Source organism: Impatiens glandulifera, chromosome 5 (genome assembly GCF_907164915.1).
Source record: "Impatiens glandulifera chromosome 5, dImpGla2.1, whole genome shotgun sequence".
Taxonomy (NCBI): Eukaryota; Viridiplantae; Streptophyta; class Magnoliopsida; order Ericales; family Balsaminaceae; genus Impatiens; species Impatiens glandulifera.
In genome coordinates, this window is record NC_061866.1 from 11380165 (window position 1) to 11403127 (window position 22963).

At 27.5% G+C, this 22963-nt stretch overlaps 1 pseudogene; it reads left to right on the forward strand.

Moving 5' to 3' along the window:
* Positions 1 to 8084: 8084 nt before the first annotated feature.
* Positions 8085 to 22052, forward strand: LOC124939007 (annotated as a pseudogene).
* The last annotated feature ends 911 nt before the right edge of the window (positions 22053 to 22963 follow it).

The window sequence follows — 22963 nt, forward strand, 5'->3', positions numbered from 1 at the left end:
TAAAGAGTTATTAAAATTTATATTTTCTATAAAAATCTTTTATTATATTCTCTTATAATTTGTACAAGTTTTTCATTATTTTGTTCATATAGATAGATAGTTAGTTATCATTTAAGAAGATATTTTTTCAGCAAGATAAATTTAATTGTCACCCATAATTTTTGATATTGTTTCGTTGATTCGTACGAAATCTCGTATTACTCTATTTCAACACTCATTGTTCAAAAATTCAAATAAATTCGTATTTAAAGTGACATTCAACAAATTGTATTATCAATAAAAAAAAAATTATACTCTGAAATTTATTTTTGTAATTATTTAGAAAATTTGCTTTATTTTGATTTTGTAAATATGATTTATTATTGATATGTAATTCACAATCAAACTAAATGAGAAATAGTTTATTTGCTTTCTTATCTATCAAAATTGTGTCATGCACCGATATTTGGCGCAATCTTATGTAAATTTCAATCCAACACTCTGGGATTTCACAAATCTAAAGATCAAATGTGAAAAAGATAGTCAAGAAATAATGACTTTACAACTCATGGATAATACTTTTCTGACTTTGTACATGCCTTTGAAATTTACCATTCATTGGTGCATGTTGGTCTTGACAGCGATCACGGGTTGTTGTACATAGAAAAGCCAAGAGAAGTCATTACATGTAAGATGTCAAAATTGGAAGGGAAGAATTAGGTAGCTGAAAATTCAAAAAAAGGTTTTGAAGAAGTAAAGAAGTGAAAGGAAGTGTCGTCAAACGAAAAGATTTTCTGTTCGACGAAATGTATAACACGAAACGTAAGAATGTAAGAGCATAAAGTCAATAAAGTCAACGCCCACAAAGATATGTAAGTGAATAAGTTTTTTGCCAAATTTATTTGTTTTCAAGTTGAATGTTTTTAGTTTATTCCTAAAAGAGTCTTAACATTTTTTTATAGAAAAATATTTTAGACCTAATTCAGTCTTTTGAGATTAGCCACTTAGTTTTCATATTTCATCCTAAAACTAAGAAAATTTATATTTTGTATTTAAGTGTTAAGGTTACAACTAAGTAAGTACTTGGATTACTTAATTGTCTAGATGTGCACTCTAATCATTTGTCATATATCACAAAATTTAAAATTCTATGTCTCCCTACAACATGATTAAATTAATGGGTACTTGTTATTCTGTATTTTTTTTTTATTCGTAAGGAAAGAGGAGAAAAAATAATTCAAAGAAAGACAGGTGAGAAGATAAAAAGAATAAAATAAACTATTAATTTTTTATAATTATTATTTATGCATCGGTATCTAATAAGGTTGACTTATTTATGGGATGAGATCCCCTCTTATAGTCTAGTGGCAAAAAATGTGGATATCCTTAGTCTCTTGGAGAAGTATTGAGTTTGAGACGACAAGTTTTCTGTCTGGTTATATTGTTGAGTGTGTTTGCGGGACATGTCTTGTGGCCACCTTTTTTTTATATTTATTTATGAGATTATTGAACAGTAATTCGGTGAAGTTGTAACACACTACTTTGATGTTTTTTTTGAACAAAATGTATAAATATTTTGTTGTGTTTTATTTTTAAGGTTTGATTGAATGTAATAATGACATAGGGATAATGGATCTATGACATAATGTCTATAGTATATGGCAAAAAAGTGACATATGAACAGTGATGAATATATCAAAATATTTTTGTATTATTTGATTACTACAAAATAGATGTGATGTGGGACAAAATTGATAATTTGGTAAATAGGTTGTAATCAATTTTCACGAGCTTAATTGCTACATTGTTAGTCAATTAAGTTTATCATCAATTTTTTAGAATTACTCTAGTAACATGATTTAACTCTACAATTTTTACATGTTGATTTGTTAATTTTTTGTGAAATAAATTTTGATGTTAAAAATAATCGAGGGAAAAATGTAAAAAAAACAAGGAATGTCGTCTTTTGAAGATGGTGGGATGTTAAATGTTGAGAATATGTAATTACAAATATTATTTGTGTTGGTAAAATTAACATTAATACACAAATTTTCATAAAAAGCAATATAGGTCAGAAAAAAATAGAGTTTAGAAATAACAGAGGTTTCAAGTTTAAGTTTAATTCTCACATAAATTTTTTTAAATATATATTTTTTTAATTTTAAACAAAATTGAGTTCTTCTCCTTCTTCATTAATGTTATCCGTTTTTTTTTTTCTAATTTAGTTCTATGCTAACTTGGTAGTTTTACGATTTTCCCCTTAATACATGACATTATGAAAAATAAAACATGTAAATATTAAAAATTAGTAATTAAAACGATTCAGGTGACCATTATAATTTTTAAAATTAAACTAAAACATGTTTAAGTTATAATGGAACAACCAAAATAAATCTGGTGATAATGTTTATTGAAAAATATTTCATTTTAAAAGAGTATTTCGTTTTAATTTCATGAAATATTAAAAAAGGATTGAAGATGTGTTTAGTTAAAATTTATAACTAAAATTGATCAAAATTAAGTTATGAGTTGATTTGTCCCACACAGGACCAAATTACAAAAATCAACAAAGTTCAAGGACAAAAAATAATATTCTTCTTCAAAAGAAGGAAATTACAAAAAGGAAGAAGTTTACCGTGATGTTCGAACAAAATCAAATGTCTTTGAAGCTTCTATTCCGTCTGAGTCTTGAAAAGGAGTTGTAGAATGTGTGACAACAAACAAAACGCCTCAAAATTCATTCGAAACTGTTTTAAAACTCAATCAAACATATCAAATAAAGATTCATAAACCAGTTTTTTTAGTAGGCACACTAAAACTTTCTTATCTTAGATCAAGATCATATCAAAAACTTCATATATCACCTTGGTGATGTCTTTGAGTCATCTATATGATCCCGATCCAAGATACGAAAGTTTTAATATGTTCTAACTAAAAAACGGTTTAGCAATATTTATTTGATATGTTTGATCAAGTTTTAAAATAATTTAGGAGTCTTTTCCGGTCTATGTTAAAATTAAGTATAATAAAACTGAGTTCAAACATTCTAAACAAGGACTTAATGGAGTCCTTTTTAAAAAAAAATGAATTAGTAAATTCAATGGGCTTTGGGGAATAATTAGATTGGATTTCTGCCCAAACCATTTCTATAAATGATAAGAGTAAATATTGGAGAAGAAAATAATTGAAATGTTTGCAAATACAAGTTTATCGCGACGGTAACGACCATACGCGAATGCATTGGAGTAGGGATTTCTTGTATATCTATATTTCAAATAATTTTTTCTATAATACTCACGTTTTTATTCATTTTTTGGAACTATCCATCTTCTTTATCTCTATATAAACCTATAATTATCAATCTAAACTTATAAGAGAAATTATGAGAGAAAATTTTTGATAGAGTGAATTTTAGAGGGATGAAGTTGTGCAATCTGATTGGTTGAAAAAATAATAAATTTTCTCTATCTCCTCATCCTTTATTATTTTTCCAACCTGTGGTGACACATCATTCTCTCCTTCCTATCACTTTATTTTATAAATATAAAAAATATATAATTAAAATCAATAATACTTAAATTAAATAATTAAAATAAAATAATTTTAAATATTATATATTAAAATAACCTACCTATTTTATTTTTACTTAAATAGATATGTTATATTAATATATAATATTTAAAATAGGTATGTTATTTTAATATATAATATATATAATTAAAAGTAACCTAATAAATTAAATCATTCAAATAAATACTATAAATAAAAATAAAAATACACTAAAATAAAAATACATTACATAAACTTTAAAATAAAATATATTACTATAACCCAAAAATCCATTGTCTCAGAAAAGTTTAAGGTTCTAGAAACTTTAACCTCAATTTGTGAAGAATTTTTTGATAAACATTATTTTAAAAGATTTATAAAAATATGTTTTGACATTTTAAAATTAATTATAACAATAATTAATTTTTAAACAATTTTTTAGATTTAAAATAATTAAATTATAATTTGATTAAAGAAATTTTTATTTTAAATTAATTAAAAATAATTAATTTAAAAGATTATTTATTTGATGAAAGAGTCGCCAATTGATTTTCAATTGAAAATAAATAAAACATTTTGTATACGTATATAAACGTATAGACCAGATATTCTTTTAAGTTCGGTGTTTGGTGATACTCGGAAAAAGGGCTTTCGCACTATATCCATGTACCTGTTAAAAAAATGGTCTCTACTTTATAAAATTTTGACTTTTGAAAAATTGTTTTAGTACGTTTTATTTAACATGCATAAATTTTTTTGCATTTAAAATTGTAGAATAATATTTAAATCTTGGTAGATGCGATTGATATTGATGTTGTTGAGAAAAGTACCTAAAAAATATTAGTTTAAAGGCATTCAAATTTAAAAATAAATCCAAATGGGTCTTTATAAAATTATTTTTTTATGAAATATTCTAAAAATATTTTGAAATTATTTTTCATTTTTATCAGTTTTTTAGAAAATAATTTGAGGCTTTTATTTTTTTTTAAAAAAAATTCAAAATTAAACCAAACGGGCCCTAGGACCGGTCCTCTCGGTCGAGGGTGTCAATCTCCCGGTCGTGGGCTAAAATCCCTCGATCACGAGCGCAGAACTCTCGATCGGGTGCGAGGGATCCTTGGTCGAGGCTAAGATCCCTCGGTCGGGTGTACGTAAGCTCTTAGTCTAAGTGCGAGGAGTTCTCGACCGGGGCTAGAAATCCTCGGTCAGGTGTAAGGAAATTCTCGATTGAGGCTAAGATTCATCGGATGGATGTGAACAATCCTCTATTAGTTATGGAGAGTTATCGGTTAGGGCTAGAAATCCTCGATCGAGTGTAGGGAAGTTCTCAGTTGGGGATAGAAATCCTCGGTTAAAAATCAAGCCCAGGCTAAAAATCCATTGGTCGGGTGTAGGGAGGGTTCGGTTTACTCAGTTGGAAATCAAACCCAGGTCAAACCCTCGATCGGACGTCAAGAACATCAAACAATATGTTTGATGATTTTGACTAGGGCATTTATCCTTCCATCCAAAGGCATGGGAGCTTCATCTCACCTCCATGATTGTTTATAACAGCATCTCGATGCATCATTCGATCGGGATGATGTCCCATTCGAATCAAATATTTTTCAAGCAAAAATCGAAACTATGATTTTTAAGGTTTAATAGAGCGTAAAGAGCTTGTCAATAAATTCTTTATACCTCATATGATTAAATGAAACCAAAACATGAACACTAGTTATTCATTTTAACCAATTCACGAACTGAAATTTTTATTTTTATAAAAAAAATAATTTTTTTTTTATCAAATATGATTAAGATTACTTGGAATTGGTTTGGATATACTCTTAACACCCTTAGAAACGTGTTAGTAAGGTTTTTGGGTCGTTGTTCTTGATTTAACTAAGGACCAAAAACCCGATTTTGAAAATTTTCAAAATCAAATTTTGGTAATTTTGATTTGGATCGGATGATTCAAATTAGTTTTGACAAAAAACTTGTAAATAATCTCAGGATTATTTTTTAATTAAGAAATTGAACAAACAAACAATATATAAAACTGGTCGAACTAAAATATAAAATTTTTAATTTGAATTCATAATTTGAATTACAACATGATTGGAAGCTTATAATGAGTTGGAGAACACCCCTGAACTCTTTTAGCAGCTTTGTGATTACCTAAAATCGAGCCATAGAGACTTATATAAATTATCAAAATTTTTAAGAAAAGCTTGGCTGTAGTAGATATTGGGCGTTGGATGAGATTTCAGCGCTCATCCAATAGATGTATGGTCTGCTGCACTGAATTCTTCTGATTTTGGCTACAGTAGATCACAATCTTTTTTTAGCCTTAAGGATTGTTTAAAATTAAATTTTCTTTGTTCAATATGGCTTTGTTTTCAACCTACAAAATATTTTAAATAGACATGACATTTATTTTATGTAATTATTTTAATTTGTAATTTTATAAGATAAAATGTAAAGGAAACGAGACATTAAACAAGTCCTTACTAATTAAGTTTTTTTTTTTATTATTATTATGTAGAAAGTTATAATATTTTATGTGGAATTTAAAAATTAATTTTATTCAATTGTGAATCATTATTGATTGAATTACCTTATTCTTAAAATTTATAACTTTAATTGATTTTTTTTTTCATTTATAGATTGTAAAAATTTACAATCACTTACTATTAAAAGATCAATATTGAAAATATCTTAATAGATTATATTAATATAATCTTGCAAATTTGAACGAGCATTTTGAAGCAATTAACTTATATATCTATCTTTTTTAAGTATACAATATCTTTACATACACAAAAAACTACTTAACTACTATTTAAACTCTGACAAGTTCGGTTGATCGATCCACTTGATCGAATTTCAGACAAAACGCCATTAATGACTTTTGTCTGTTCTTCATCCAACTTGATCATTGAGGCATCTGTGATCGTACGTGAATTGATCATCATGTTAGGGTGATCATTTCATTATTTGAATTAGCCAATTTGGTTGAGTATCGGCTGAGTTCCACTTTTGAAAAGCAAATGTTTCGGCTGATCATCATTGTTGTTCATCGCGAGTAATAAGACAACTAGTGGATGAAACATCGTCGTTTCGGGCTGAAATGTGAATGCTTGGACATTTCATCCGCGTTCCGTCAGTGCTCTATTACATCTGAGCATTCCATCAGTGTTCGGGCTAACGACGTTGAGGCGCACATTAATTGATACGCTACTTTGCGAACGCACGTCTCTTTCATTGTAGCGGGTCATTGAATGATATTCCAGTGCTCATCCGATGACTGTAGGGTCTGATGCACTAAATTTTTCCGATTTCGACTATAGTAGATCACGATTCTTTTTCAGCCTTAGGGCTTGTTTGAAATTGATTTCCTTTTATCCATTTGACTTTGTTTCAACCTACAAAATATATAAAATATTTTAAAGAGACATAACATTTATTTTTATATTTTTGGGATTTTATAAATAATTTATTTTGGATAAAATGAATACAATATTTATCTTAAATTATTTATTTTAATTTCTTTTGACCCTTGAAATTAATTTGAGATAAAATGAATACAATATTTAACTCAAATTATTTTATTTATTTTTTCTTGACCATTATTTTAAATTGAAGTTTAATTACTACAATAATTATTTCAATTAATTATTTAATCATATTTTGGCCTTAATTTTAATTATCTTGAATTTATTCAATTAAAATAATTATTTTAAAATTTATAAATTGGGTAGGTAAAATTTTAGTGATTAAAATTATATAAACTTTAAAATAAAATACATTAAATAAAAAAATCATTTAAAAATAATATATATAAGAAATATAAAATAAAATATGTAAATATTTAAATTTATATAAAATTTTTGTTCTTATGAAAAGTATAGAGTACATATCTTTTTTTATGTTCACATTTGTGGTAGATTATTTGACATTCTACCAAGATGGGAAACATTACATTGAATCATGCCACCAATTTAGAAATACGAGTTTTACCCAATTCTTAATCAAACATATCAGACGTTTCAACTCGTAAAAATTGAGAAATGTATGATATTCTCATTTTATTTTATATAATACTTATATAATATTTTATTTTTTATATAACTTATTTTGTTATAATGTTTATTTTAGTGTAAATTATTTTATTTTAGTTTATAATATTTATTTGAATAACTTGATTTAATATGTTTAGTTTAATTATAAAGTAGAAACTCTATAAAATAATACATTTGGGACGACCAAAATTTATTAATTAAAAGAGTTATTAATTAATCGATAAATCAATAATTATTAATTTATATATTAATTAATATTTTATTAATTTATAGTAAAATACTTAGTTTACAAACACCTTTAAGCTTCCACTTAATTATTGTATACAATGCATTTACTGTATATCAAATGAATGACCAAATTTGAAAGAAACATTCAATCTCCCACCTTATTATGCTTCTTGTGTTTAATGTATCACTTTATGGACATTAAAAATATTTTATATATAAACAAGATCAAAATACTATAGGTTAACACAAACAAATCATACACACAACATGGCTTCCAATCTTAAAGGTGTGAAAAAAAATAATGACAGACGAGATTCGAAGAGCATTATGCAAGCACAACAAGGATAATCAAAATCTCACTCAAAAGAAATTGCAAGAATGGGTTCATAGTAACTATGGTTTGTAGGTGAGTCAAGCGACAATATCGAATACAGTTAAGCGGTCTTTAGAGTATCTCTCACTTGCTCCCGAAAGAGGCGATGTTAAGAGACACAAACCGACAAAATTTCCTGACCTAGAAAAATCTCTCTATGAATGGATTCTTCGATATCAAGAACACGTGAATATGACAGGTGAACTAATCATCGAAAAGGTGAAAAAGTTCATGAAAGATATGTATCTAGTGGATGCTCTAGACTTTACTTTTTCTATTGGTTGGCTTGGAAAGTTCAAAGCAAGATATGAAATTAAAAATTTCCGGCGTTTCGGAGAGAGTGGATCGGTTGAAATGGAGGGCATGGAGGACAAATTAAAATCTCTTATTTTGAAATGAAAGATATCTTTAATATGGATGAAACATGTTTGTTTTTTTATTAACGAAATCAGCTCTGTATTTTATTTAATATTTTATACTTTAGTGATGTAATTATTTACATGTTTTGATCTTAAACATGTTTGTTTTTTAGACTTCAACCAGATCATTCCCTTGCAACAATGCAACTTGAAGGGAAAAAAACAAGACTAGGAAAGACTAACTGTTGTTATTTTCTGTAATGAGGACGGTTAAGAAAACTTCATTTATGGATTATTGGGAAATATGCTAATCTAAGGTGCTTGAAGAATGTAAACTTGAACAGTCTGAATTGTCTGAATTGTGAGTACTGTGCTAACAAAGGAGCTTGGATGACTAGTGTGTTATTTGAATAATATGTTCGCCAACTTGATAAAAAAGTGGTTGGAAGAAAAATTCTCTTGATTGTGGATAATTTCCCTGCTCATCTAAAAATTATTCAAGGATTATGAAATGTTGAATTTTTTTTTTACCACCAAACACAACTTCAAAAATTCAACCTTGTGACGCGGGGATCATACGAGCTTTTAAGATGCATTATCGTCGTCGATTTTATAGAAGTCTTTTGGAGGGTTATGAATCAGGGTTCCAAATCCAGCAAAAATAAATGTGTTAGATGCAATGAATCTTGCAATTTCAGCATGGACTATGGATGTTCGTGCAAATACAATTGCGAACTACTTTCGTCATTGTAAACTTCGATCAACAAATAACGTGACTTTTGAGAACTCAAATGAAGGTGGTGAAAGCACTCAAGAACTCCAGAATTTGATCAAAGAGTTGGGTTATCGCAATGCAATGGATGTCGAAGATGTTCTGACTTACCTAGAAGAAAATGTAGTTGCACAGTTGTTGACTAATGAAGAAAATATTGAAAGCGTTATTAGAATTAATAAAGATGATATCGACGAAGAAAATGATGAGCCCCCTTCGCGAAACGAAGCTACTAAAGTGGCAATCACATTGAACAATTTCTTTTTAAGCTATGAGAAAACAACACTAGAAGTTCTTGTTGGGAAAAACCCTGACAGAAACACAAAAGAAAGAACACACTAATAGAATTTGATAACGGAGTTCGGCAAAAATGTTGCCTACGTCTCCGAGCACTAAGGCTATCAATTAATAAGGAAGAAGAAATACAAATATTGGGTGCAATAAACCAAAGAAGGGAAAGTTTCTTTTATACACTAAGAAACTTCCCCAACTCCCATCATCTTCCGATGTGGGATTTATTCTAATTGTAAATATAGTTTCTTTTATATACTAAGAAACTTCTTTCACTCCCATCATCTTCCGATTTGGGATTCTAATTATGCCAAAAACAACAAATCTCCACCTTGGCACAATATCCAAATAGTATCCGAGCCGAAGGTTCGTCCTTGGCATGGTGGAGTCTTTAAAAGGGGCATCAACTTCTTCGTCATCTTGGACGAGGACACCGATGTCGAATTTGAAGTTTACGGTAGAAATCTTTGATGGAACTAGGCATTCCGGCATGTGGCAAGGTGAGGTTCTAGATTGTCTTTTTCAGTAGGGTCTAGATGTTGCTATTGAGGTCGGAAAGCCAGATGGTATAGAAGAAAAAGAATGGAGTATCATGAATCGGTTGGCGTGCGGAACAATTCGATCGTGCCTGTCTAGAAAGCAGAAGTATGCTGTAAAGAATGAAACTTCTGCACAGAAACTATGGCAAGCATTAGAGGACAAATTTCTAAAGAAGAGTGGTCAGAATAAACTCCTTGTGAAGAAGCGATTGTTTCGGTTTAATTACCAATCATGTACTACTATGAATGAACATATTACTAAGTTTAATGAATTGGTAGTAGATCTGTTAAACATTGATGTTAAGTTTGAGGATGAAGATCTTTCTTTGATGTTGCTATCATCCATTCCTGATGAATTTGAACACTTAAAAACAACGTTACTTCATGGGAAGGGAAATATTTCTCTTGATACTGTAAGTTCTTCTTTATACAGTCATGAATTGAGAAAGCAAGATAAAAGGAAAAGCAAAGTAGGTACAACAAATAAAGCATTGATGGTCAGGGGCCGTCAGTAGAGCAAATCAAAAGGGAAAGGAATAAGATCTGAAAGTAGAGTTGCCAAAGATGAATGTGCTTCATGTCGTGAGAAAGGACATTGGAAGACTAACTGCCCAAAGTTGAAGAAGAAAGAGAAAGATTCTGAAGATGCAAATGTTGCAGAAAACAAAAGCGATGCAGATTCAGAATACTCTTTATCGATGTCACACACAACATCACATCCTGATGCGTGGATATTGGACTCAGCCTGCACTTATCATATGACACTAGTTCGAAAGTGGTTCTTTGACTTTAAGGAGCTGGATGGTGGAGTTGTTTACATGGGAGATGCTAATACATGTAAAATAAAAAGGATAGGTTCAATCAAGCTGAGAAATGAAGACGGATCCACCAGAATTATCAGAGATGTTCAGTACATACCGAATATGAAAAAGAATCTCATTTCTTTGGGGGCCTAGGAGTAAAAAGGCCTACATGTGAAATTGGAAAATGAAATTCTTAAGGTAATCTCTGGAGCTCTAGTGATGTTGAAAGCTAGCAGGAAGAGTAATAATTTGTATTACTATCAAGGTAGTACAATTAATGGGACAACATGTGTATCAACTTTCGGGAGCAGTAAGGAATTAGAGGCAACAAAACTATGGCATATGCGATTGGGGCATGCTGGTGAGAAATCTATGCAAACTCTTGTCAAACAAGGATTATTAAAAGGTACAAAAGTTTGTAAGTTAGATTTTTGTGAACATTGTATTATGGGAAAACAAATGCGAGTAAAATTTGGCACTGCTATCCATAACACCAAGGGTATTTTGGATTATGTGCACTCGGATATCTGGGGACCTGCCAAGACTCCTTCTCTTGGAGGTAGACATTATTTTGTTACTTTTATTGATGATTTTTCCAGAAGAGTATGAGTGTTTACTATGAAGAATAAATGTGAAGTGTTTGAGATTTTTCTTAAATGGAAAACTCAAGTTGAAGATGAGACAAGAAGAAAGATCAAAATTCTCCGGACTAATAACGGTGGAGAATACAAGAATGATCAATTCCAGAAGTTATGCCAAGAGTGTGACATAGTTCGACACTTCACAGTTAGAAAAACACCACAACAGAATGGAGTATCGGAACGTATGAACTGGACATTAGTGGAGAAAGTTCGATGTATGTTGTCTAATGCTAGGTTAAACAGGAAATTTTGGGCAAGAGTTGTGTCATACGCTCAACATTTGGTAAATCGCCTACCATCATCTGCACTTTGTGGCAAGACTCCATTAGAGGTATGGTCTGGAAAACCTGCAACTGATTATAATTCTTTGCATATTTTTGGTTCTACTGCATATTATCATGTAGTTGAATCAAAGTTGGATCCACAAGGAAATAAGGCTCTTTTTATGAGATTTAATACGGGAGTTAAAGAATATCGCCTATGGTGTTTGGATGCAAAGAAAACCATTATCAGAAGAGATGTTACTTTTCATGATTATTCAATGTTGAATAAGGTAACACCAGACAAGATTGATTGTACTCCGCAACATGTGGAGTTTGAGTAGATAAAGATAAGCCCAACTAGAAGTGACTTTCCGACGACAGACGAAGAGTTAAATGTGGAAGAGGTTCTGACCCAAGAACCTTCAGAACAAAGTGAATCAATTGCTGTGAATAGGCCAAGACAGGTTATTCAAAAACCAGGTCGGTTTGTTGACATGGCAGCCTATGCACTTCTAGTCGTAGATGATGTTCCATCAACTTTTTCATATGTTAGTTGAAGTACTGAAAATTGAAAAAGGAGAGGTGTTATGGAAGATGAGATGCAATCTATTTAGAAGAATGAGACATGCAAGTTGAGGCATCTACGAAAAGGGAAGAAGGCTATTGGTTATAAATGGATCTTTGCTAAGAAAGAAGGATTTCCCAAAAAATTGGGCATTCGTTACAAGGCAAAATTGGTAGTTAAAAACTATGCTGAGAAGGAAGGAGGTGATTATAATGATGTACTTTCTCCTGTTGTTATACACTCTTCCATTAGAATTTTGTTGGCCTTGGTAGCGCAGATGAATTTAGTGCTAGCTCAACCAGATGTGAAGACCGTAGACATACACGGTCATTTGAACGAGGAAATATACATTTATCAACCAGATAGATTCAAAGTTGCTGATAAAGAAAATTGGGTTTGCAAGTTGAACATATCATTGTACAGGTTAAAGCAATCGTCGAGACAATGATACAAGCAACTTGACAAGTTTATGATGGAGCACAAGTACACAAGAAGAAGATTCAGTTCATGTGTGTATTTACACAAATTGCAAGATGAGTCTTACATCTATCTACTCTTGTACGTTGATGATATGTTGATAGCATCAAAGAGCCAATATGAAGTTGACAAATTGAAGGCTCAATTGGGTAAAGAGTTCGAGATGAAAGACATGGGGAAAACCAAATCTAATTGTTTAGATTTGGTAAACATCTTTCGCGTTTGAGTCGGCGCTGAAGAGCGCTAGTTGGAAGCACTGAAGTTTTATTTTTTAATATTGAAGATTAGTATTTGGATATTGTGCCAAGGTGGAGATTTTTTATTTTTGGCACAATTAGAATCCCACATCGGAAGATGATGGGAGTGAAAGAAGTTTCTTAGTATATAAAAGAAATTATATTCACAATTAGAATAAATCCCACATTGGAAGATGATGGGAGTTGGGGAAGTTTCTTAGTGTATAAAAGAAACTCTCCCCTCTTTAGTTTATTGCCCAATATTTGTATCTCTTCTTCCTTATTAATTGATAGCCTTAGTGCTTGGAGACGTAGGCAACATTTTGGCCGAAATAGTTTGTTTTATTCTTTTGTGTTTCTGTCAGAGTTTTTCCCAATAGTTCTTACCATTCTAAGGAAAATTAGAGACACATTCAAAGGGAAATTGATTTCAACAAAAGACAATTGAGTCATTTTTTAAGAAACCTCCATAAATCATTCATGTAATATGCTATATATAAGGAATTATTAATTTATATTTTATATGGGGTCTAAAGAAATTATCAAAAATCTATTATCTTATAATTTTAGCGAATTATTAGTTTAGCACACTATCCTCTTAAAACACCGAATATTTTCTCCTCTTATTAAAATAGAATATTCTTTTAAAACACCAAATATTTTCTCCTCTTATTAATTAATTTCTCTCTCCTCTTATTAATTAATTTATTTATGTATCTACTAATTAATTAATTTATCTCTTTTTCTCTCTCACTAATTAATTTATTTATTTCTCTCATCTCTAATTAATTTATTTAAATCATAAACTTTAAACCCTAAATTCTAAATCATAAATTTTAAATCCTAAATAATATCTCTTATTTTTATTTAGTTGAATTATGAATTTATCAAAAAAAATTAATTAATTAAAAAATAATTAATCGTGAGAATAAAAACATTAGATAAACATTTATAAGTAATAATAAAACTAAAAAAATATTAATAAGTCAATAGAAAGAAAAGAGGGCATAAAGAATAAATAAAAGGAGAGTTAGTTTAGGGTTTATGATTTAAGGTTTAGAGTTTAGAGTTTAAGATTTAAGGTTTAGAGTTTATGATTTATGGTTTTGGATTTAGGGTTTAAGAGTTAGAGATCAGGGTTTAACGAAAAAATTAATTAATAAGAGATAGAGTTATAAATTAATTAATAAAAGGAGAGAGAATATTCGGTGTTGTTTGAAGGGAATATTCTATTTTCGCGTTTCTATCATTGCTCATATATTATATGTATAAAATTAAGTAAATATATGTATTATTTAATATATAATATTTATTTTTATTTTGTTTTAATTATTTAATTAAATATATTAATTTTAATTATATATATTTTTTATATTTATAAAATAAAGTTATTAATGAGTTTAAAGAGATATATATAATAATTATTATTTTTTGAATTAAAGAAGAATTAGAATGAGATCTGACCACACACTGGCTCCATGTTTAACCGTAATGGATCCATGTTTAAATTAAAAGCATTTAATAATAAGTTTTAAGAGAGATAAAAGTAATTAACGAGATTAATAATAGAGTTAGAGTGAGACTACAGTAAAACCTGTAAATCAATACCGGAAATAATTATTAATTATTGAAATATTAATTAATTGATAAATTTATTAATTTATGAGATATTCATGAATTTTAATAAATTAAATAAATTCCTGAATGGAATTAAATTATAAATACATGAATTTAAATAAATTATAGATGCATGAATTTAAATAAATTAAATACATTCATGAATACAATTACATTACAGGCACCAATCTCACGAAAGAATGCCCTTCAAATAAAAATTACATTGCGTAATTTTCTCTTGCAATATGAACATAGTACGCCATACATTACAGAGTTGGAACCAGTCTCACGAAAGAATGTCCTTCAAACAAAAATTACATAGCGTAATTTTCTCTTGCAATATGAACATAGTACGCCACAACTTCATAATGCATTAAAAAAAAATTCAAGATAAAGTACAAGCAGATATATCAATTCCGAAATGAAGTTAATTACATTAGAGTCTTATTATAAAAGTACATCTTAGAATAAAAATTTATAATTTTAATGTAATATGAAATTATTAATTTATATATTATATGTATTAATAAAAATATAATATCTTATAAATTTAACGAACTATTAATTTATCTTAATGGTCCCGAGTTAGGACTATTAATTAATCGAGGTTTAATATAAAGGAAATGAGATAAAATTTATAATAAGAGATAAAATGTAAAGGAAATGAGACATTAAACAAGTTCATACTAATTAAGTTTTATTATTATTATTATTTAGAAAGTCATGTGGAATTTAAAAATTAACTTTATTCACGTGTGAACACACAACCATTATGGAGTGAATTATCTTATTCTTAGAATTTATAACTTTAATTGATTATTCTATTTTTTCTTTTATAGATTGTAAAAATTTACAATCACTTTCCATTAAAAGATCAATATTAAAAAAATCTTAATAGATTATATTAATATAATCTTGCAAATTTGAACTAACATTTTGAAACAATTAACTTATATACTTATCTTTTTTAAGTATACAATATATTTACATACACAAAACAATACTTAACTACATATTATATCTTATATATTTTAAAAAATTAATAATACATAAGAAAATTATCCAAATATTTTAACTTATAATTTAAAAATAGAAAACAAAAGTCAATGGAATCGCATTAAACTAGAGCTTATTAATTAAGTTGGAAGTCTAAACTTAGTATTTTTATATTTAAAGGTAATTTCTATAAAAATTGTAGACCGTAAAAGTTTAAAACCATTTACCATTTAAAATATATAAAATTATTAATTTAAAAAGAATCTAACCAAATTAAATAAATTAGATCGTAATATCTATGAACTACCATTTCTATGCAATTTCCTTAATTATATATATATATATATATATATATATATATATATATATATATATATATATATATATATATATATATATATATATATATATATATATATATATATATATATATATATAAAGAGCTTAATATCTTCCTACACAAAAATATATAGATTAAGTTAATATATTAGAATTTAGCCAAATGAATAAATTGTTCTTATATTTTATATATTACGTTGGTGTTAGCTCTTTTCCTTTCTCGTAAGTCTATACAATATATTAAGTTGGATGAACAATGATATTATTAGTAATACAAATAAAATTGTCTATTTGTTGTTTTTGAGAACGATCGAGTAATGTCAAAAGATTTTAGTGTTAAAAGTGGTACATTCAAAGGCGCGTGTCTATCCGCTGAGACTTGCAACATATATTGTGTGGGGAAAGTCATCATGATGGAAGTTTGTGATTTTTTGTTTGAATGTATTTGTTTTGTACCATGTAAACCCGTCCGCCTACCCATGCTCTTTGCTCTTCAAAGACATAGATACATAATTAATTTTATTTTGAATACTTATGTAGGTAAAAGAAAAATAAATACATTCTAAATAAAAGAAATCTTTCATGCTTATAAAATTTAGAGATTAAATTGTCTAATTTAGTTCTTACTTTAACAAAAATAATTTTGAGATCAAATTTCATAAAGAATAAAAAAAATATATGTAGATTGACGAGATGCATCATTTTTCCATGGAAATGTAAATTATTAGATTTTTCAATGATTCACATAAGTAATTAGAACTACGAGTGACAGTTTAGGTAAGTTTTAGGTTGGCGGATTCGGGTTGACAGGTTAAGGGTTAAAAGATTCTAAAATGAACATGAACTGTTTAGTAATTCGGGTAAAAATATCTAACATGAACAGTTAATTTAAAATTGACATTAATCTGACACGTTTATCTCGATTTACCTAACTCAACTCAAACCAAACTCGATGTAATTATTTCACATCACTATTTCAAATTAAAATGACATTAATACAAAAGAAAAATGAAGTTAAATCACAAATTCGCTTATAAAAAATGAATAAGAAAGAAATACATGACCATGACCCTAACATGATATTTTTGTGTTTGGTCTAGATCGTGTCCAAAATTGTGAGCCCTAATTAGAACACTCAACAAGTTAACTTTTCTCGCTAATTTGATACTCTATATTTATCTATGATGTTAGATTTTGCATCTTTATATGTGAATCTCATAATACGATAATATACAAGAAGACGAATATGGAAGACAACATCGATATTACTACAACAATGGGTGGAGACATTGCGGTTCTTTATTCTCTCTCAAAACTTGACGAATTTTCTAATGATGTCATCTCAAACCCTAATTTCTCTCTATGAGTTTGTGTTTTCGCAGGAACTGGAGGATATGAAGAAGAGATTGAAGGAAATAGAAGATGAATATGTGGATCTATGAGAAATGCAGACAAAGGGTTGAATATCTTATTAGATTTACAATCTTGCAAATTTACAATCACTTACCATTAAAAGATCAACATTGAAAATATCTTAATAGATTATATTATAACAATCTTGCAAATTTGAACTAGCATTTTCAAGTAATTAACTTATATATCTATATTTTTTTAAGCATACAATATCTTTATATACACAAAACAATACTTAACTACATATTATATCTTATATATTTTTAAAATTTTAAAAATACATAAGAAAACTATAAAAATATTCTTATAATTTAAAAATAGAAAAAAACGTCAATGAAATCGCATTAAACTAGAGAGCTTATTAATTATGTTGGGAGTTTAAACTTAGTATTTTTATATTTAAAAATTTAAGTGACTTCTATAAATATTATAGATGGTAAAAGTTTAAAACAACTTACCATTTAAAAAAGATATAAAATTATTGATTTAAATTAGATTATAATATCTAACGAAATATTTGAACTACCCTTTCTATGCAATTTACTTAATATATATATATATATATATATATATATATATATATTTAAAGTTATAAAAATATATAAATAGATTATGCAATCATTTTAATTTATAATTTTATAAGAGATAAAATGTAAAGGTAATGAGACATTAAACAAAACCATACTAATTAAGTTTTATAATTATTATTATTATTATTTAGAAAGTTATAAAATTTTATGTGAAATTTAGAAATTAAATTTATTCACTTGTGAACCATTATTGAGTGAATTATCTTATTCTTAGAATTTATAACTTTAATTGATTATTCTATTTTTTCTTTCATAAAATATAAAAATTTACAATCACTTACCATTAAAAGATCAATATTAAAAAAATCTTAATAGATTATATTAATATAATCTTGCAAATTTGAACTACCATTTTGAAGCAATTAACTTATATATCTATCTTTTTTAAGTATACAATATCTTTACATACACAAAACAATACTTAACTACATATTATATCTTATATATTTAAAAATAATTCATAATACATAAGAAAATTATCAAAATATTTTACCTTATAATTTTAAAATAGAAAAAAAAATCAATGTAATCGTATTAAACTAGAGCTTATTGATTAAGTTGGAAGTCTAAAATTAGTATTTTTATATTTAAAAGTAATTTCTATAAAAATTATAGATGGTAAAAGTTTAAAACCATTTACCATTTAAAATATATAAATTTATTAATTTAAAAAGAATCTTACCAAATTAAATAAATTAGATGGTAATATCTAACGAAATATTTCAACTACCATTTCTATGCAATTTCCTTAATATATATATATATATATATATATATATATATATATATATATATATATATATATATATATATATATATATATATATATATATATATATATATAAAAGCTTACAATATCTTCACACAAAAATATATAGATTAAGTTAATATATTAGAATTGAGCGAAATAATAAATTGTTCTTATATTTTATGTTGGTGTTAGCTCTTCTCCTTTCTCGTAAGTTTATACAATATATTAAGTTAATGAATAAGGATATTATTAGTAATACAAATAAAATTGTTTATTTTTTGTTTTTACAGATAACGATCGAGTAATGTCAAAAGATTGTAGTGTTAAAAGTGGTACATTCAAAGGCGCATGTCTATCCGCTGAGAATTGCAACAAACATTGTGTTAGGGAAGGTCATCATGACGGAAGTTGTAATTTTTGGTTTGAATGTATTTGCTTTGTACCATGTAAACCCGTCCGCCTACCCATGCTCTTCAAAGACATAGATACATAATTATTATTATTTTGAATACTTATGTAGGTAAAAATAAATAAATACATTTTAAATAAAAGAAATCTTTCATGCTTATAAAATTTAGAGATTAAATTGGCTAATTTAGTTCTTACTTTAACAAAAGTGTTTTGAGATCAAATTCCATAAAGAATAAAAAAAAATATATGTAGATTGAAGAGATGCATCGTTTTTTATATGGAAATGTAAAATATTAGATTTTTCAATGATTCTCATAAGTAATTAGAACTACGGGTGACAATTTAGGTAAGTTTTAGGTTGGCAGATTCGGGTTAACAGTTTAAGGGTTAAAATATTCTAACATAAACACAGTGCCGGACCTGAGATTTCGAGGCCTGAGGCGAACACAAAACTTGGTTCCCTCAAAGCTTAATATTCATACATATATATATATTTTTATCGATTTAAATATAATGGTATTTGTAACATAAATTCTAGAAATAAAATATCATCAAAACAATATGTCATAATTAAATACTAATAAAACAAAGAAGATCCAAACAAAATATAAAATTCATTTTCCGAACTAGTACATAGTCATTTGAATATTACTCGTCTCGCATTTTTTGAAACGAAAGTATTGATCAAGTTTTCATAATCAATTTTCTCAATAATTTTTTTCTCGATAGATAACATAGCTAACCCATTTAGTCTTTCTTGCGACATAGTTGATCAAGTATAAGTTTTAATCAACTTCAATTTGGAAAAACTCATTTCCGCAGATGCAATAGTAACTGGTATAGTCAGCAAAACTCGATATGCGATATAAGAAATTGGATAAAAACCATCCATTGTTTCCAATGTTCTCTCTTTGTTAATTGCTACTTGCACACTTTCATCAATTGTGTTTTTCTTTTAAAGTCTTCTTTCTAATTAATCCAACTAGTCATACAATCAATATGATCTTTACTAGTTTCATGAAGATTGAGGCATCAACTAATATTCTTCCAATCTTTGTATCCTTCGTCAGCCAGATAACCAAGTTTCGCCATGGTTCTATGAGTTTTGAATAACTTGCCACAAAAGCAGAAGATCTTGTCCATAGAAATAGAGTACACTAACCATCTTCTGTCACTTTTCTCACCATTTGTCAATTGTCTCTTATAATGTGATAGATTGAAATATCTTCCAGTGTTATCAAGAGAAAACAAAATATCATCATATCTTTAAGGACCACTTTCAACCAAAAAGTCCCTAATATTTTGCATTTTGTCCCAATTTCCTGGATCATCAACATTTAAAGGAAACAAAATCTTTTGATTTATATCTCCATCGGTGTCACTTTTAGCATACTTACATCGTTCTCATTTTCAGATTGTTTTGGGTCTTCATTGCGAAGTTCATTCAATTCACCATCTTCCCGATCATTCAATTTATCATCGATGTCATTCTGGTTCACTTGCTCTACTATTTGATCGCTTGTGAAATACTTATTAAGGCTTCCTACTTGGCTTTGAATTAAAGTATCTTCCTTTTGTATTTTCTTTCTATTTTCTTCCCCATACAATTGTTTTTCTTATAGGAGGCATGCTTGATAAAACTCTAAATGCTAATCCGCATTAATTTATAGATTAACAAGCATTCTATGAATCTATGTTAAACCAAAATCTTACCGAAATCGGAGGAAGAACTCTAGTGGGCAGTGGCGTAGTGCCGAGAAACAAGGCTGGAACGAGAGAAAAAGGCCCAAGAGCTCGGGGAAGGAGACGACCGAGTTTTATGCTCCGATTCCGACAAGCTGAAGGATCGACGACGGGCTTGGGGTTTGGGGGAAATGTTTCCTTTTCTTTTTCCAGAATGCTTGTTCTTATTTTTTTTCTTTTTCCTTAATTTTGTTGAATAATGGGAATCGTGCGATTCTTTTCTCCAAATAAGATAGTGTTTTTTATTTTTTTTCTTGGATACAAGTTAAGTTAGGGCTTATCATTGATAGGTTATCAATTATTATTTATGGGCTTTTTAAAAATAAGCCCATGAACATATCATTATAATATTTTTTAGAAGATTTTGGTGCCCAAAAAATATTTGGGCCTGAGGTAATTGCCTCACTTATTACACAGCAGGTCTGGGCTGCATTAACATGAACTGTTTAGTAATTCGGGTAAATATCTACAACATGAACAATTAATTTAAGATTGACATTAACCTAACACGTTTAACTCGATTTACCTAACTCAACTTAAACCAAACTCGATGTAATTAATTCACATCTCTCTATTTCAAATTAAAATGACATTAATACAAAAGAAAAATTAAGTTAAATCACAAATTTGATTATAAAAATTTTTAAAAAAAATGAATGAATAAATAAGAAAGAAATAAATGACCATAACATGATATTTTTGTGTTCGGTTCGGATCGTGTCCAAGATTGAGCCCTAAATAGAACACTCAACAAGTTAATTTTTCTCGTTGATTTGATATTTTATATTTATCTATGATACTAGATTTTGTATTGTTATATGTAAATCTCCTAATATGATAATATACAAGAAGACGGTGGATATGGAAGATAACGTCGATATTACTACAACAGTGGGTGGAGACGTTGCGGTTCTTTATTCTCTCTCAAAACTTGACGAACTTTCTACTGATGTCATCTTAAACCCTAATTTCTCTCTATGTGTTTGTGTTTTTCAGGAACTGGAGGAAATGAAGAAGAGATTGAAGGAAATAGAAGATGAATATGTGAATCTATGAGAAATGCAGGCAAAGGGTTGAATATCTTAATAGATTTACAATCTTGCAAATTTACAATCACTTACCATTAAAAGATCAATATTGAAAATATATTAATAGATTATATTATAATAATCTTACAAATTTGAACTAGCATTTTCAAGTAATTAACTTATATATCTTTCTTTTTTTTAAGCATACAATATCTTTATATACACAAAACAATACTTAACTACATATAATATCTTATATATTTTTATAAATTTCAAAATACATAAGAAAATTATCAAAATATTCTTATAATTTAAAAATAGAAAAAAAACGTCAATGAAATCGCATTAAACTAGATCTTATTAATTAAGTAGGAAGTTTAAACTTAGTATTTTTATATTTAAACATTTAAGTGATTTTTATAAAAATTATAGATGGTAAAAGTTTAAAACCACTTAACATTTAAAAAAGATAGAAAATTATTAATTTAAATTAGATTATAATATCTAACGAAATATTTTAACTATGCAATTTACTCAATATATATATATATATATATATATATATATATATATATATATATATAAAAGTTATAAAAATATATAAATAGATTATGCAATCATTTTAATTTATAATTTTATAAGAGATAAAATGTAAGGTTAATGAGACATTAAACAAGACCTTACTAATTAAGTTTTATTATTATTATTATTTAGAAAGTTATAACAATTTATGTGAAATTTATAAATTATCTTTATTCACTTGTGAACCATTATTGAGTGAATTATCTTATTCTTAGAATTTATAACTTTAATTGATTATTCTATTTTTTCTTTCATAGATTGTAAAAATTTACAATCACTTACCATTAAAAGATCAATATTAAAAAAATCTTAATAGATTATATTAATATAATCTTGCAAATTTAAACTACCATTTTG